The sequence below is a fragment of the Triturus cristatus genome, chromosome 7 (assembly GCF_964204655.1).
Source record: "Triturus cristatus chromosome 7, aTriCri1.1, whole genome shotgun sequence".
NCBI lineage: Eukaryota > Metazoa > Chordata > Amphibia > Caudata > Salamandridae > Triturus > Triturus cristatus.
The window spans coordinates 281,858,961-281,872,951 of record NC_140590.1 but is presented as its reverse complement, the minus strand read 5'-3'; the positions used below and the strand labels follow the sequence as shown (position 1 = coordinate 281,872,951).

The 13,991-nt window shown below is 51.5% G+C and overlaps 1 protein-coding gene across 3 annotated transcripts in view; it reads right to left on the bottom strand.

The window, feature by feature from the left end:
- LOC146809428 (kinesin-like protein KIF18B) overlaps nt 1-13,991 on the bottom strand; it is a 332,980-nt gene that overhangs the window by 56,943 nt on the left and 262,046 nt on the right. The gene's annotated exons all lie outside the window — the stretch shown is intronic.

Genomic DNA, 13,991 nt, shown 5'->3' with positions numbered 1-13,991 from the left:
ATCACCGAAATACATTTCCTTCGGCCTCAGACAAGACATCAAAATCATTCTAGATTCAGGAAAGGTATATATATATTCAAGCTAGAGCCACGAGTCACGACTGGAGTAATGTGGCAACAGCTGGTGACAGTAGGGAGCCATTTCATGTCAGTTTTCAGGATCTAACCTGGCACCCTTGGGTATTTATAAGATGAGGCATCCGTGAGAAGAAGTATGAATTAGAAGTAAGGCAAACAAATTAGCTCTTGTATTTGGCCACGGCCGGATATTTAATTAGGGGGTTGCCGGACAGAGCCCCATCTGCTGCAGAACCCCTGGTGAGGTCGCACCTGCGTCGTGGCAAGGTGAGGCACTTCAGGCGCACAATTGGTCTGCTGCACAGAGGGATCCTGGTGAGCATCTCCCGCCTGGGCTGCTGAGGGACCGCTGTGCTGCTGGAGCTCACTGCCAGGCCCGATTGACGCAGTGGCCCGCCGGAGTAATTTCGGGCCCTTGGGATAAGACTTGTGTCCGCCACTCATCAGGCGACGGCCCTCCATAGAGGTTAGGACCTGCTGTCTGTGCACAAGACGACAGTGGATAGGTCGATGTAAGCTACATTGCCGTGCTGCTTTGCGATCTCCTGCTCCCCTCCCTTTGCCTCCATTTCTGGATCTAGATGACCTTGCTAGCTGATTCCAACTCTGCCACTGTTGGGGCCTGAGAACGAACTTCCCTCCCGCTTGCTCTCTTACCTGCTTGAGACTTGACCATGGCTACATCGTGGGTGCGGCCTGGAGTGCCTGATTATGTGACTGGATCTGGGGCAGTCTCTCATTTCCAGATTACTGACAACTTATCACCCCTGAAGATGCTGACTGACCCAGCGAATCTCTGCGTTTTTTTACTCAGCTTTGCGACGTGATCCCCATTGTGTTGTCTGCACCATATTTCCAAGCTGACTTTGGATACCCTGCCTTTTGCTGAGCCCAACATCATCCAGTGCCATTATTTACGGTTCCTCCTCCTGCCACCTCCGCATCTGCTGCCTGGTTATTTCCCCCTGCATACTTGTGCTTGGATGCCCCTTTACACACTGCCCATTACTATGGTTTGTTACAGAGTTCTCTCTTTGGCAGAAACAGCACACATATTACAATGGGACAGGGATACCTCAGGCAAAAACAACTTATCCTCGAACCAGTTAGGACCTTGCACCGCAAACGCTCGCCCTCTGATTCCACTAGCGCCTCGAAACATACAATGGCTGACCGTCCGTCAGATAGAATGGCCGCAATTATGGCCAAACTTTGAGCCGGCTTGAAGTCTATTGACTCCAGATTTGACAACCTAACCAGACATTTCGATGCCATGTCTGAATGGCTCAATCGTCATAATGGGAGGCTTGATGGTGCAGGGTGCAGAATCTTAAGAGATTGAGGACGGTAATGCTGACACAATGAGGCACCTTTGAGCAAGTGGAGCGTATTCTCAAGACAACTGCAGCTAACAACAATGACTTGGAGGCGAGATCTCGTCGTACTAATATTCGTATAGCTGGCACACTGGATTCCACCAACACGGGACAAATGGATGGCTTTGTGGAACACCTCTTAGCTTTTTGACAGGCAGTCCTTCACTGATACTTTTGCAATTGAAAGAGCACACCAAACATTTGGTCCCAGGCCAGGCTCTAGGGTGCTGCCCAACTTATTGCCAGACGAACAAGTTACTTACCTTCGGTAACGATATATCTGTAAGAAATATTAGTTAGTTAGATTCCTCACCTTAGAATATCCCCAGGCGTCAGGCTGGATCCGGAAAGATTTTTCGTCAGCAATACCCTTGCGCGTCGCTAGGCGTCGTCTGTGGCTCCGCGTCAGTCGTCGGCGTTGTGCACCGAGATGACGTCGGAGTACTTAGATGCCGCCCTCGCACGCTGACGTCAGTTCTTGTACATAGCTTTCCGCGCCAGGAACGCAGAGCCATGCAAGAGACCGACACTGGTGCCAAAAAAGTCTAGGGCCGGAAAGGGATAACCTCAACCCTAGATATCGGTTCACAGAAGGGGGAGGATGGGTGGGTCGGTGAGGAATCTAACTAACTAATGTTTCTTACAGATATATCGTTACCGAAGGTAAGTAACTTATTCATCTGAAAGAAACACATTAGTTAGATTCCTCACCTTAGAATAGATACCCCAGCAATACCAACCCCGGTGGTGGGTCTGTGAACCAAGATCACACTAGAAAGTCCTGGAGAACAGAACAGCCAAAGAAGCCGTCTCTCCGGACTTGGCTGTCCAGGCAATAATGTTTGGCAAACGTGCTGCCTGACAGATGTCCTGCAAGGGGACTCCCCGGCCCAGGGCAGTGGTCGCCGCTGTGGCCCGAGTGGAATGGGCCCTCAGCCCTACCGGAGGTTCCTTTTTAGCTGAGGAGCAACAAGCTTTGATACACAAAATGACCCACCGGGAGATGGTTCGCTTGTGCACCGCTCGCCCCTTCTTAGCGCCCACGTAGCCAACAAAGAGTTGGTCGTCCACCCGGAACTGCTTGGTGCGGTCCAAATAAAAGGACAGCGCCCGTTTTGGGTCCAGACGGTGGAGTCGCTCTTCCTCTTTCGAAGGATGCGGAAAGAAGGTGGGCAACGTAACAGACTGCCCGATGTGAAAGGCAGTTACCACCTTAGGGAGAAAGGAAGGACGAGTCCTGAGAACAACTTTGTCCGGATGGACAGATAAAAAAGGAGGCTTAGAAGAGAGAGCCTGAAGCTCACTGACCCTCCTAGCAGAGGTGATGGCAACCAGGAAAGCAGTCTTGAGCGTCAACAGACGAAGGGGACAATTATGAAGTGGCTCAAAAGGAGCGCACATCAGATACGTCAATACCAGATTCAAATCCCACTGAGGCTTTACGAAAGGGACAGGTGGAAACATGCGAGTAATGCCCTTGAAGAAGCGAGAAACGACAGGGGATTTGAAAAGAGAAGGCTGATCAGGAAGCTGTAAGAAAGCAGAGATAGCAGAGAGATAACCTTTTAGAGTGCCCAGAGCAGAGCCCTGCTGGGTCATGGAAAGGAGAAAGAGGAGAACCTCAGAAAGAGGGGCAGAAAGGGGATCCACAGCCTTTGCTGTGCACCATGTCACAAATTTGTTCCACCTGCAGGCGTATACCGTTTTAGTGGAGGGACGCCTGGCTGCCAGAATGATATCACAGACTTCAGGAGGCAAGTCAAATGGCATCAACTGTCGCCGCTCAATCTCCACGCATGGAGGTGGAGACTGGACAGGTTCGGGTGGAGGACCGTCCCCTGCTGCTGCGACAGAAGGTCCTCCTGAAGAGGCAGTCGTATCAGGGGATCGATCGACAGACTGAGTAGCTCGGGATACCAGTACCTTCATGCCCAATCCGGAGCCACTAAGATGACTTGGGCCCAGTTGCGCTTGATCTTCTTCAGCACTCGGGGCAGAAGTGGTATAGGCGGAAAGGCGTACAACAGACGGCAAATCCACTCGCGACGAAAGGCGTCCCCGAGCGAGTGCCGCCTTGGAAACTCCAACGCGCATAACTGCTGACATTGCGCGTTCTCTTCGATGGCGAATAGATCTAACCAAGGCTCTCCCCACTGCTGAAAGAGGCCTTGCCCCACGTCTGAGTTTAGACGCCATTCGTGATCCATCATGCACCGGCGGCTGAGTTCGTCCGCTCTGGTGTTCAGAGAGCCCGCCAGATGTTGAACAACCAGGGTGATGCCCTGATGTTCCAGCCATGTCCAGAGGCACAGAGCCTCCTGACAAAGGGTCCACGACCTCACACCGCCTTGTTTGTTGCAATACCACTTGGCGGTGGTGTTGGCAGTGAACACCTGCACTACACTTCCCCAGACAGAGGGAAGGAATGCCTTCAGTGCAAGTCGGATCGCCCTCAGCTCCAGAAGGTTGATATGGAGACGAGACTCCGCCGGAGACCAGAGGCCTCTGATCTCCGCCTCTCCCATATGGCCACCCCATCCCAGGAGGGACGCATCCGTCTCTACGACATGCTCCGGTTGGGGAAGGGAGAGGCTTCTGCCCATGACCCAATCGCGGTCCGTGAGCCACCACTGCAACTGCTGTGCAGTGCCCTCCGAGATCAAGACATGGTCGGACAGGTTGCCGTGATGCTGGGCCCACTGAAACTTCAGGTCCCACTGCAGAGCCCGCATGCGCCGCCTGGCGTGATGCACTAGTAGGATGCAGGAGGCCATCAGCCCCAGAAGCCGCAACACTAGCCTGACCGAAACCCAGGATAGAGGCCGAAAGATGGGAATCAGGGCCTGTATATCCCGGACCCGCTGTTCCGGTGGATAGACCCGGAACTGCGCCGAATCGAGAACCGCTCCGATGAAGAGGAGCTTCTGAGAGGGACTCAGGTGTGACTTCGGCACGTTGATGGAAAACCCCAGCAAATGCAGGAGATCCGCCGTAGTCTGGAGGTGGGAGACGACTGTCTGGGGCGAGCCCGCCTTCAACAACCAGTCGTCGAGATAGGGGAAGACTGGAACCCCTGATCTGCGCAGATGAGCTGCGACCACCGCCATCACTTTCGTGAACACCCGAGGGGCACTGGTGAGGCCGAAGGGGAGCACGGTAAACTGAAAGTGCTCTTGGCCCACCGTGAACCGCAGGTAACGCCGGTGGGCCGGCAGGACGGGGATGTGGAAATAAGCGTCCTGCAAGTCCAACGCTACCATCCAGTCTCCGGGGTCTAGGGCAGCTAGAATCTGAGCCAAAGTCAACATCTTGAACCTTTCCTTCCGGAGGAAGGCATTGACGTTCCGAAGGTCCAAGATAGGGCGGAGGCCCCCTTTGCCCTTCTTGGGAACCAGAAAGTAGTGGGAATAACAACCACGACCTACTTCTGGGCTCGGAACGCGCTCGACGGCCCCCTTGGCCAAGAGGGCGGAAACCTCCTCGTGGAGAAGATGCAAGTGATCCCCCGAGATACGGTGGTGCCGCGGTGGCATGGCTGGAGGGGTCGTCTCGAAGGGGAGGGAGTAGCCCCTTTGGACGATTTGCAGCACCCACCTGTCCGATGTGATGGACCGCCAGTGGAGCAGGTGATGGCGAACTCTGCCGCCCACTGGCGTGGAATGGGCCTGAAAGCTCGGACTAGGAAGGCTTTGAGGCGGATGCTGCCGGGGTGGATGTGGGCTGACCTCGTCGTCCTCCAGATCCGCCTCGGCGGAAACCACGTCCGCGACAGCGCGCAGGTTGGTTCTGCGGCTGGTGGCTAGGCGCACGTGAGGAGGCACCCCTTCCTTGGCCACGAAAGGGGCGAAAAGCGGAAGATTGCGACCGCGGGGCCGAGAGGCCCAAGGACTTGGCCGTAGCCCGGGAGTCCTTAAAGCGGTTCAGCGCACTGTCCGCCTTCTCGCCAAACAGGCGAGTGCCATCAAACGGCATGTCCATGAGAGTGCTCTGGACATCGCCGGAAAACGACGTGGACCGCAGCCAGGCGTGACGTCGAAGCGCCACAGTGGTGGAAATGGCCCTACCCAGCGAGTCCGTGGTGTCAAGCCCACAACGTATGGCATGTCGCGCGGCATACCTCCCATCGGCCAGAGCCTGGGTAAGTCGTGTCCGGACCTCCTCCGGACACAGGGGCAGCGCGTCCTCCACCGCATCCCACAGAGAGTGGGAATAACTGGTCCAAGAGACAAGCGGTGTTCAAAGACCGCAGGCCCAAACTAAGGGATGAGAACAGTTTCTTGCCAAACTGCTCCAGTCTCTTGGAATCCCGGTCCGGCGGGGCGGTCGGGAAAGAGGATTGGGAGGTGGAGGCCTGGATAACCAGGCTCTCAGGGGTAGGGTGTTGGGACAGAAAACTGGGGTCGCCCGGAGCAGGGCGGTGGCGCCTGGCAACGTTCCTGTCCACAGGAGGAACTGTGGAGGGCTTGGACCAGGTGCCCTGGAGAACGTCAGTGAGGGCTTCATTGAACGGCAGCAGAGGCTCAGTGGAGCTTGCTGCAGACTGAAGCACCTCAGTGAGGACGTTCGTCCTCACAGCCACGGCAGGTAGCTCGAGCCCAAGGGCTGCGGCCGCCTTGCGCAGCACCACGGAGAAAGCAGCACCCTCCTCCGAAGCCACAGTCAGAGGAGAGATGAATCCAGTGTCTGGCGAGGTATCCAGACCACTGGCCTCCCCCAGTTCATCTGCCCAGTCCTGGGACAGTTGGGCCTGATGGGCCATAGGATCCTCGGATCCCTCCCAGTAGTCCCCATCATCCGACTCCTGGTGTAGAGGAGAAAGTAACGGAGCCGGGCGGTAGACAAAATGTGTCTCTAGCGGCGTCGATCTCGGCGTCCATCGACGCCGGACCGGCGCCGGGCCCGGACCGGGACTAAACTGGGGCACGGCGTCGAGCGGAGTCGACGTCGGCGTCGGGGGTGGAACCGGAGTCGACGCCGGTGGAGGAGTGACAAGGTTGACCGGCGTCGAAGGGGACTCGAGAACAGGTCCCTCGGGCGTTTGCGGCGTCGAGGCCGGAGCCGTCAACGTCGCCGGGGCCGGAGCCGCCGGCTGGCAAGGCAGCCCAGTCGGGTCCGCGGGGCCCGAAGGCGCACCAGCGGGCGCCGACGGCGGAGCCAGTTTCCTCATGGCCGAGAGGAAGGCACTGACTTCCGCCGGCGTCGCGTTAGTCCCAGGGACCGGAGGGTATGGGGACAGACGCGGCGCCTGCGGCTCCGCTGGAGCCGCGGGGGTGGAACCACCCTGACCCTCGACCAAGTCGCGCGACCGGCGAGGGGAGTCCGAAGAGCGATGTCGTCTCTTGGACTTCTTGGAATGCTTCGACTTACCCGAAGACTTTGATCCCGACGACCGATGGTGACGTCGGCTGCGGCTCCGCGACCGATCCTTGGACCTCCTCCTGGACCGGGATCGAGAGGCGCGCGGAGCCGAGTGGCGAATCTCGAGAAGCTTACGGGACCGCTCCCGTCTAGCCTTCGAGGTCAGGGCCTTACAGTCCGAGCACGACTCCGCGTCGTGGTCGAGGCCCAAACAGTACAGGCACCGGCGGTGATGGTCCGTAACCGACATCAATCGGCTACAGTCCGTACAGGCTTTAAACCCAGGCATCCTACCGGCACCGGTGTCGATAGACAGGATCAAAAAGGATCAAAAAGTTAGTCAAAAATTGACTAAAGGGGTAGCTCTCCCGGATCTGCGCTTACTGGCGCGGAAAAAAGAAGAACTGACGTCAGCGCGCGAGGGCGGCGTCTAAGTACTCCGACGACGTCATTCCGGCGCACGACGCCGAGGACGGACGCGGAGCCGCAGACGACGCCTAGCGACGCGCAAGGGGTATTGCTGACGAAAAATCTTCCGGATCCAGTCTGACGCCTGGGGATATTCTAAGGTGAGGAATCTAACGTGTTTCTTTCAGATCCAGACTGACTGTATTATATAGGGCGGTGACCTAAACCTTACTCGGAAACCAGAGCTTGACTCCACTAGTTCTATAGCTATTGCCAAGCCTCATTCTTTACAGATTTTCACTGACCTTGATACATTTAATTTGTCAGACGCATGGTGTCATAAATTTCCGAGACAGCAAGAGTATACTTTTTACTCTTCCCCGCTCAACATGTGGACTCGCATTGATCATTGGTTTATGTTCTAAGATGCTCTTTATGGTTACACAATATTGCACACTTCTCCCGCACGCTGATGGTTCACGCGCCTGTGGTACTCACATTACTAAAAAGAACTATTGATGGACAGAATGCAGAACAATGTCATACATTCACCTCAGTACAGAGATCTGGGCCTAAATCCATCTTTTTTTGCTCACCATGCCATTCCAGTTTGAACCCAGCCATATGCAAATCAGTCTTGACCCTGTGCCCAATGGGAACAGGCCAGCCCGAACTGCCAGGCCAGGTCCTCCCTGGACTGGAAACAAGCATCCTTGGACCGGTTTCGGGGTTTCACACCTCTTCAGCCAGGATAGCTTGATTCCAGTGGCATGAAGAGCATGGGACTCACGTCTGAGCATACCCGTCCCAGTCGGGGTGACAAACGCAAAAAGAACTATTGACCTACAGAATGCAGAACAATGTCATACATTCACCCCAGTACAGAGATCTGGGCCTAAATCCATCGTTTTTTTTCTCACCATGCCATTTCAGTTTGAACCCAGCCATATGCAAATCAGTCTTGACCCTGTGCCCAATGGGAACAGTCCAGCCCGAACTGCCAGCCCGAACTGCATGGATGCTTGTTTCCAGTCCAGGGAGGACCTGGCTTGGCAGTTCGGGCTGGACTGTTCCCATGAGGCACAGGGTGAAGACTGATTTGCATATGGCTGGGTTCAAACTGGAACGGCATGGTGAGCAAAAAAACGATGGATTTAGGCCCAGATTTCTGTACTGGGGTGAATGTATGACATTGTTCTGCATTCTGTCCATCAACTATTGTTTTTGCAGTACTCACATTACTCACACTCGTACAAGTCCCTATGGTCCGACAATGACCATCTCCTTCTAACGCACTATATGACAGTATTTCACTCAGTTCAAGAGGCTATTATTGATTTTTTTCCCCATTAACATTGGTTATGTCGAGAACTCTACTCTGTGAGATGCCTACATGGCCTATGTGAGAGGAGTGTGTATCTCAAAATATGCGGGGGTGCTTCATAGTATCCGTGCTGGCCTTGCTAAGATAGAGGAAAATCTCTGGGCATTAGACTGTACTAACGGGGGCGTTTCACACGCCCATCAGCTCCATGATAGATCGAAATTAATGCACAAGAGTGTGTCAGTATGGTGATGCTGAACGCCCCGGCTGATCACTGGCTCCTCTGCTTTGTCCCTCTTACCATGCCACATATGTAACTCACTTGCAGTAACCGGATAGCACTGAGGTCGCTTCCATTCTGGCAGACTTTACTGATTACTATAAGGCACTTTACACATCTCGTCTGGGCGCCGGTGAAAAGGCACTGACCAACTACTTGTCTGAAATCGCCATGGTGTGGCCTCCAAGCCGGTCAACAGCAATTCCTTGCCTCCCCCATCACATTTGAGGAAGTCCCAGAGGCCATTAAGGACTTGAGTGGATCCACGGCCCCCGGCTCAGATGAGTTCACTGGCGACTTTTACAAAGCTTATAAACTCATTTATTGGATATTTATGCTGAATCTCTTGAACGTGGCTCTCTCCCCCCACACTTTGGGAAGCTGTCATTATGATTCTGCTTAAGCCGAACAAGCCTCTTTTCCACTGCTCCAAGTATCGTCCATTGTCCCTTTTAAATTTTGACACAAATACTAATGGATGGTATAATTTTCCCCATGCAATCTGGCTTTGTACCACACTGTTCCACTTCAATCAAACTTGGTACTTTATTTGCAGTTATCAACCAAAAATCCCCCAATGTTCCCTCGGTAGTTGCGCTATTAGATGCCAAAAAGGCATTTGATTTGCTTGAATGGTCTTTTCTCCATGCCAAACGATGGATTTATGCCCAGATCTCTGTACAGGGGTGAATGTTTGACATTGATCGGCATTCTGTCCATCAACTGTTCTTTATGTATTTGTCACCCCGAGTGGGACAGGTATGCCCAGACGTAGGTCCCGTGCTCTCCATGCCACTGGAGTCAAGCTAGCCCCTGGCTGATGAGGGGTGATGCCCCGAAACAGGTCCCAGGATGCTTGTTTACAGTCCAAGGAGAACCTGGCCTGGCAGTTTGGGCTGGAGTGTTCCCATTGGAAACGGGGTCAAGACTGATTTGCATATGGCTGGGTCTAAACTGGAGCAGCATGGGGAGCAAAAAAAAAACAATAGATTTATGCCTAGATCTCTGTACTAGGGTGAACTTTCAACATTGATCAGCATTATGTCCATCAATTGTTCTTTTTTGCAACTGACAAAACTGGGCATGTCCAACGGCTTTCACAAACTAATTTGTCTGCTATACCAAGCAGGTCGGGTTGCGCCGCAATGGTAGACTCGCAGAACCCTTCTCCTTAACTTGTGGTAACCGGCAGAGTTGCCCACTTTCTCCCCTCTTATTTATAATCACCGTAGACCCTTTAGTCTGCCATCTGCAGGAAAAACATCTTCATAAGGGCCTTAGATTTCCACATTATGCGGACAACATAATGTTGTTCGTTCGTGACCCCGCTGTCAATTTACCTCCACTTGTGTGTGAGGTGCAGCGATTCAGGGTTTTCTCTGGTCTGCATATGAACCGGAGTAAGTCAGAGTTATTTCCACTCAGGGCTACCACTGTGCCTTGTGACCTTGATTTTCCACTGCAGTAGTGCATACATTCTGCCAGTTATCTGGGAATTTATATCCACAGGGAACACTCCGAGGTTAACCGTCGCAACACACGTGGGAAAGTGTATTAAACTTCCATTGGGCATTGCTGGGCGTATAGCAAGCATTAAAATGGTTGTGTTGTCTTGCTTCATCTTTAACTATTCCCATTGTCCTCACTAACAGCTTTTTTACCTTTCTGCGTGGGTTGCTTATTCGACTTGTATAGATCCCCGGCTCCCAGCCTCGCATCCGTTGGGAAGTCCTCACACTCCCCTATGGCCACGGCAGATTTGGAGTCCCTGATCTCCAACTTTATTTCTACGTAGCCCAAGCGCATTACGCTTACTACTGGTATCGTCCAGTTGCCATTCATTAAACCCAAAAGAGCACAACTACCGCATCTCCCACTTGCTAACATACTGCCCCAAGGACTCCCACATGGCCCCATTACAATACAGACGATTGCCACTACTAGTTGGGCATGGTTTAAACTTTTTCGCTATCTTGTTTGGGATGCTCTCTATTTCCCGTTGGGATGCTCTCTATTCCCTGCACATCCCACTTATAAACAACCGATGGCTCCCACTCACTTGTGAGCAACTAGTACAGTGCATTCCGTGCACACGCATTGCAGGTGACTTTTTTTTATAGATGGTGTACTCAAGCCCAGCTCCACGATGGCTAAGGAAGGACATGCGTCGACTATGGATAGATTTACATTCCATTGATCACACAGAACATTACGGGCAGTGCTACCTGCATACCAGATTGAACCCAAAGATTTCTAGCCACTTACATTAATGATAACGTCTCCAGACAGTATCCATCTGGTCTCTAAACTTTATCATATTTCCTTACAATTAAAGCCTATTGGAGCAGAGAGAGCCAGGGCTGCGTGGGAACGTGAGTTGGGTACCTCAATTTCAAACAAGATATGGCATTCCTGCTGTTTGCAAACTAAATTGGTTTCAAGCAATCAACGGCATAAGATATTACATTATAAACATCTCCACAGAGCCTACACTACCCCCGATGCACTGGCAAAATTTGACCTTACTAGATCCCATTGGTGCCCGGAATGTCAGGTGGATCATGTAGACTTCCCCCACATGACATGGACTTGTGTGATGATAGCATCTTTTGGAAGGACATTTTTTCCACTCTGTCTCTTATCATTGAACGACCACTTTCTGCTGACTCCCTTTTGGCCTTATTGAGGTATGATGAGCCATTACCACTGGGACCATGTCGTTTTACTGCAATTGCTCTACTTTCAGCTAAACAACAAATTTCCCTTCATTGGGGAATTCACGGTGGCAGCCTAGCTGAAAGACTTGTCCTTCTGTGACACTAATTCTGAACTATATGCTTCCCTTCTGCCAGTCACATAGAGACCTAGAAATATTTGTAAGCCACTGCAGAATTATTTGATTCTACCCAGACAGACCACACACAGAACCTCGGCATCATCCTCGACTCCTCCCTCACCATGACCCGCCAGATCAACTCCATCGCCTCCACCAGCTTCAACAGCCTTCGGATCATCCGCAAGACCTTCAAATGGATACCCCCAGAATGCAAAAAAAACTTTCACCCACGTACTCATAACGCGCACAGGCAAGGCAGAAGCTTTGTTGTTTGCTTGACCAAACATGATTATATTAGACCCTGTGGTTAAATACAAAAACTTTTAATCTTTTTATCTGTCGCTATTTTAAATGAGATTTATGCACTGACCTGTTATTTGCACTTTGGGGGACATTGATTGTTGTTTGTTGGTCAGTTGCCCCTCCCCGGTCTGCCACGGGTGTTGTCCCGATTGTGGTGAGGGAGGAAAGGCAACTTCCGGATTCGAGAGGTTAGCGCTCTAGTTTTCGCGCTACTCCCCACATTTAACTGGATGCCCTGGCATTTGCGCAGCGGGCGCGCTAAAGGCAAGCCTGTCTGCGCCCGTCCGGGTCCAGGGGCCACAACCCCGGTCTGTTCTGGGGTTGAACTTATCTCCTATAGCCCTCACTTCCTCCACTCGCTCTGCACAGTTACCACGGAAAACTGTTGGCACTCTATGAATGCTCTAAATGGAGATGCGCAATGCCTTCATTGTGATTTTGCTTTTTCGCCCCTCATTTAAGTATCAGAATGCCTTGATACCCCTCTTTTTTTTTTAAATGTTCTTACTTAACTGTAGATCCGTGTCTAAACACTTCACGGAACTTGCTATGTTGTTGGAAGATCTAAAACCTGACGTCCTCTTCTTACCTGAGACATGGTTCCATAACGAGTCAGAGCCCACTCTTGTGCAAACCATTCCTCCTGATTATGCTATAAATCGGATTGGCCGGAAGACTGATAGAGGAGGGGGTATACCCATTATCTTCAAAAATACTTTTTTCTGTTGTATTACCGCAGATCCTTTATTAGACTGCGAGAGTTTGGCCTTCTCCCTAGAGATCTCTCCTACTAGCACTTTCTCTGGCATCCTAGTTTATCGCCCTCCAGGTAATTCTAGACAATTTCTCAATGCACTACCCACTGTAGTGGCGGACCTAGCCATGGGACCAGCTAATTTTACTATACTAGGTGACCTTAATCTACACCTAGATAATTCATCTGATAAAATGGCTATGGAGCTGATTGAGAATCTGTCAGCACTCCAGCTTATGGAGAAAGTGTCGAAACCTACTCATTCCAAAGGTCATCTTCTGCACCCAGTCTTTAGTAATTGCGGTGAACTTATTATCAGACTCCCCATCCCCCTTCCTTGGACGGATCATTTCCTGATCCTGTTAATGTGGGAAATCCCCGGACCCGCTCGCTCCCCCAATATAATTTCAGTGTGTGAGCGAAACTGGTCTAAACTCCCAATTGATCAGTGGAAGTCGGTTTTGGAAATTAATAGACCATCCTGTGAGGTTAATTCTAACCTGGGGAAAGCTAATGAGAGATTTAACTCCTGGATCCAAGGCCCCTTGGATATAGTACTTCCTAAGAAACCTGCTTATATAATCAATAGGCCGAAAACTGCGCCATGGTTTACTCAAATTGAGGGAACTCAAACAGCGCTGCAGACGGCTTGAAAGAAAATGGAGGTTGGACTACTCTGATCTCAGTAAAATGGAATATAGGGAATCTATTAGACGCTACAAATCCGAAATTAAAGTTAAAAAAAAAAAAAAAAGGGGAAGAGGAGGATAGTGGAAGGAAGAAAAAAAAAAGAAGAAGAGGAAAAGGGGAAAAAAAACAGAAAAAAAGAAGAAAAAATAAAAAAGGTTTCCCCTTGTCATACTTGGGTCACATAGTAGAAGAGATAGTAAACCCCCAGCCATAAAACAAAGGGGGCAAAGGAAATAATTTGCTCAAGAATAAGATAAAATTATTTATTATTAAGAGGTTCCTTTCTTTTTTGAAAAGGAAGTACCCGTGCACTACTTACTACGCAGCTTGGGTGTGGAGGGAGGGGAGGGGAAGAGGAGGGTGGAGGAGGTAGAGGGCGCAAAACTGGCAATACATCTGTCCAGTGTAGGTCGGGTAGGGTTTTCCAGGGGGGGGGGGGGGGGGGGAGGCAGTGCTGCACAGGGTGGCAAGGATAAAAATAAACAAAATCCTCAAATGTCTGAGCCCAAAAGATACTTTATTGTAAACAGCCTAGCCTATCGATTAACTTTTTTGGCCTCATGCCCCAAAGAAAGTAGAGAAAGA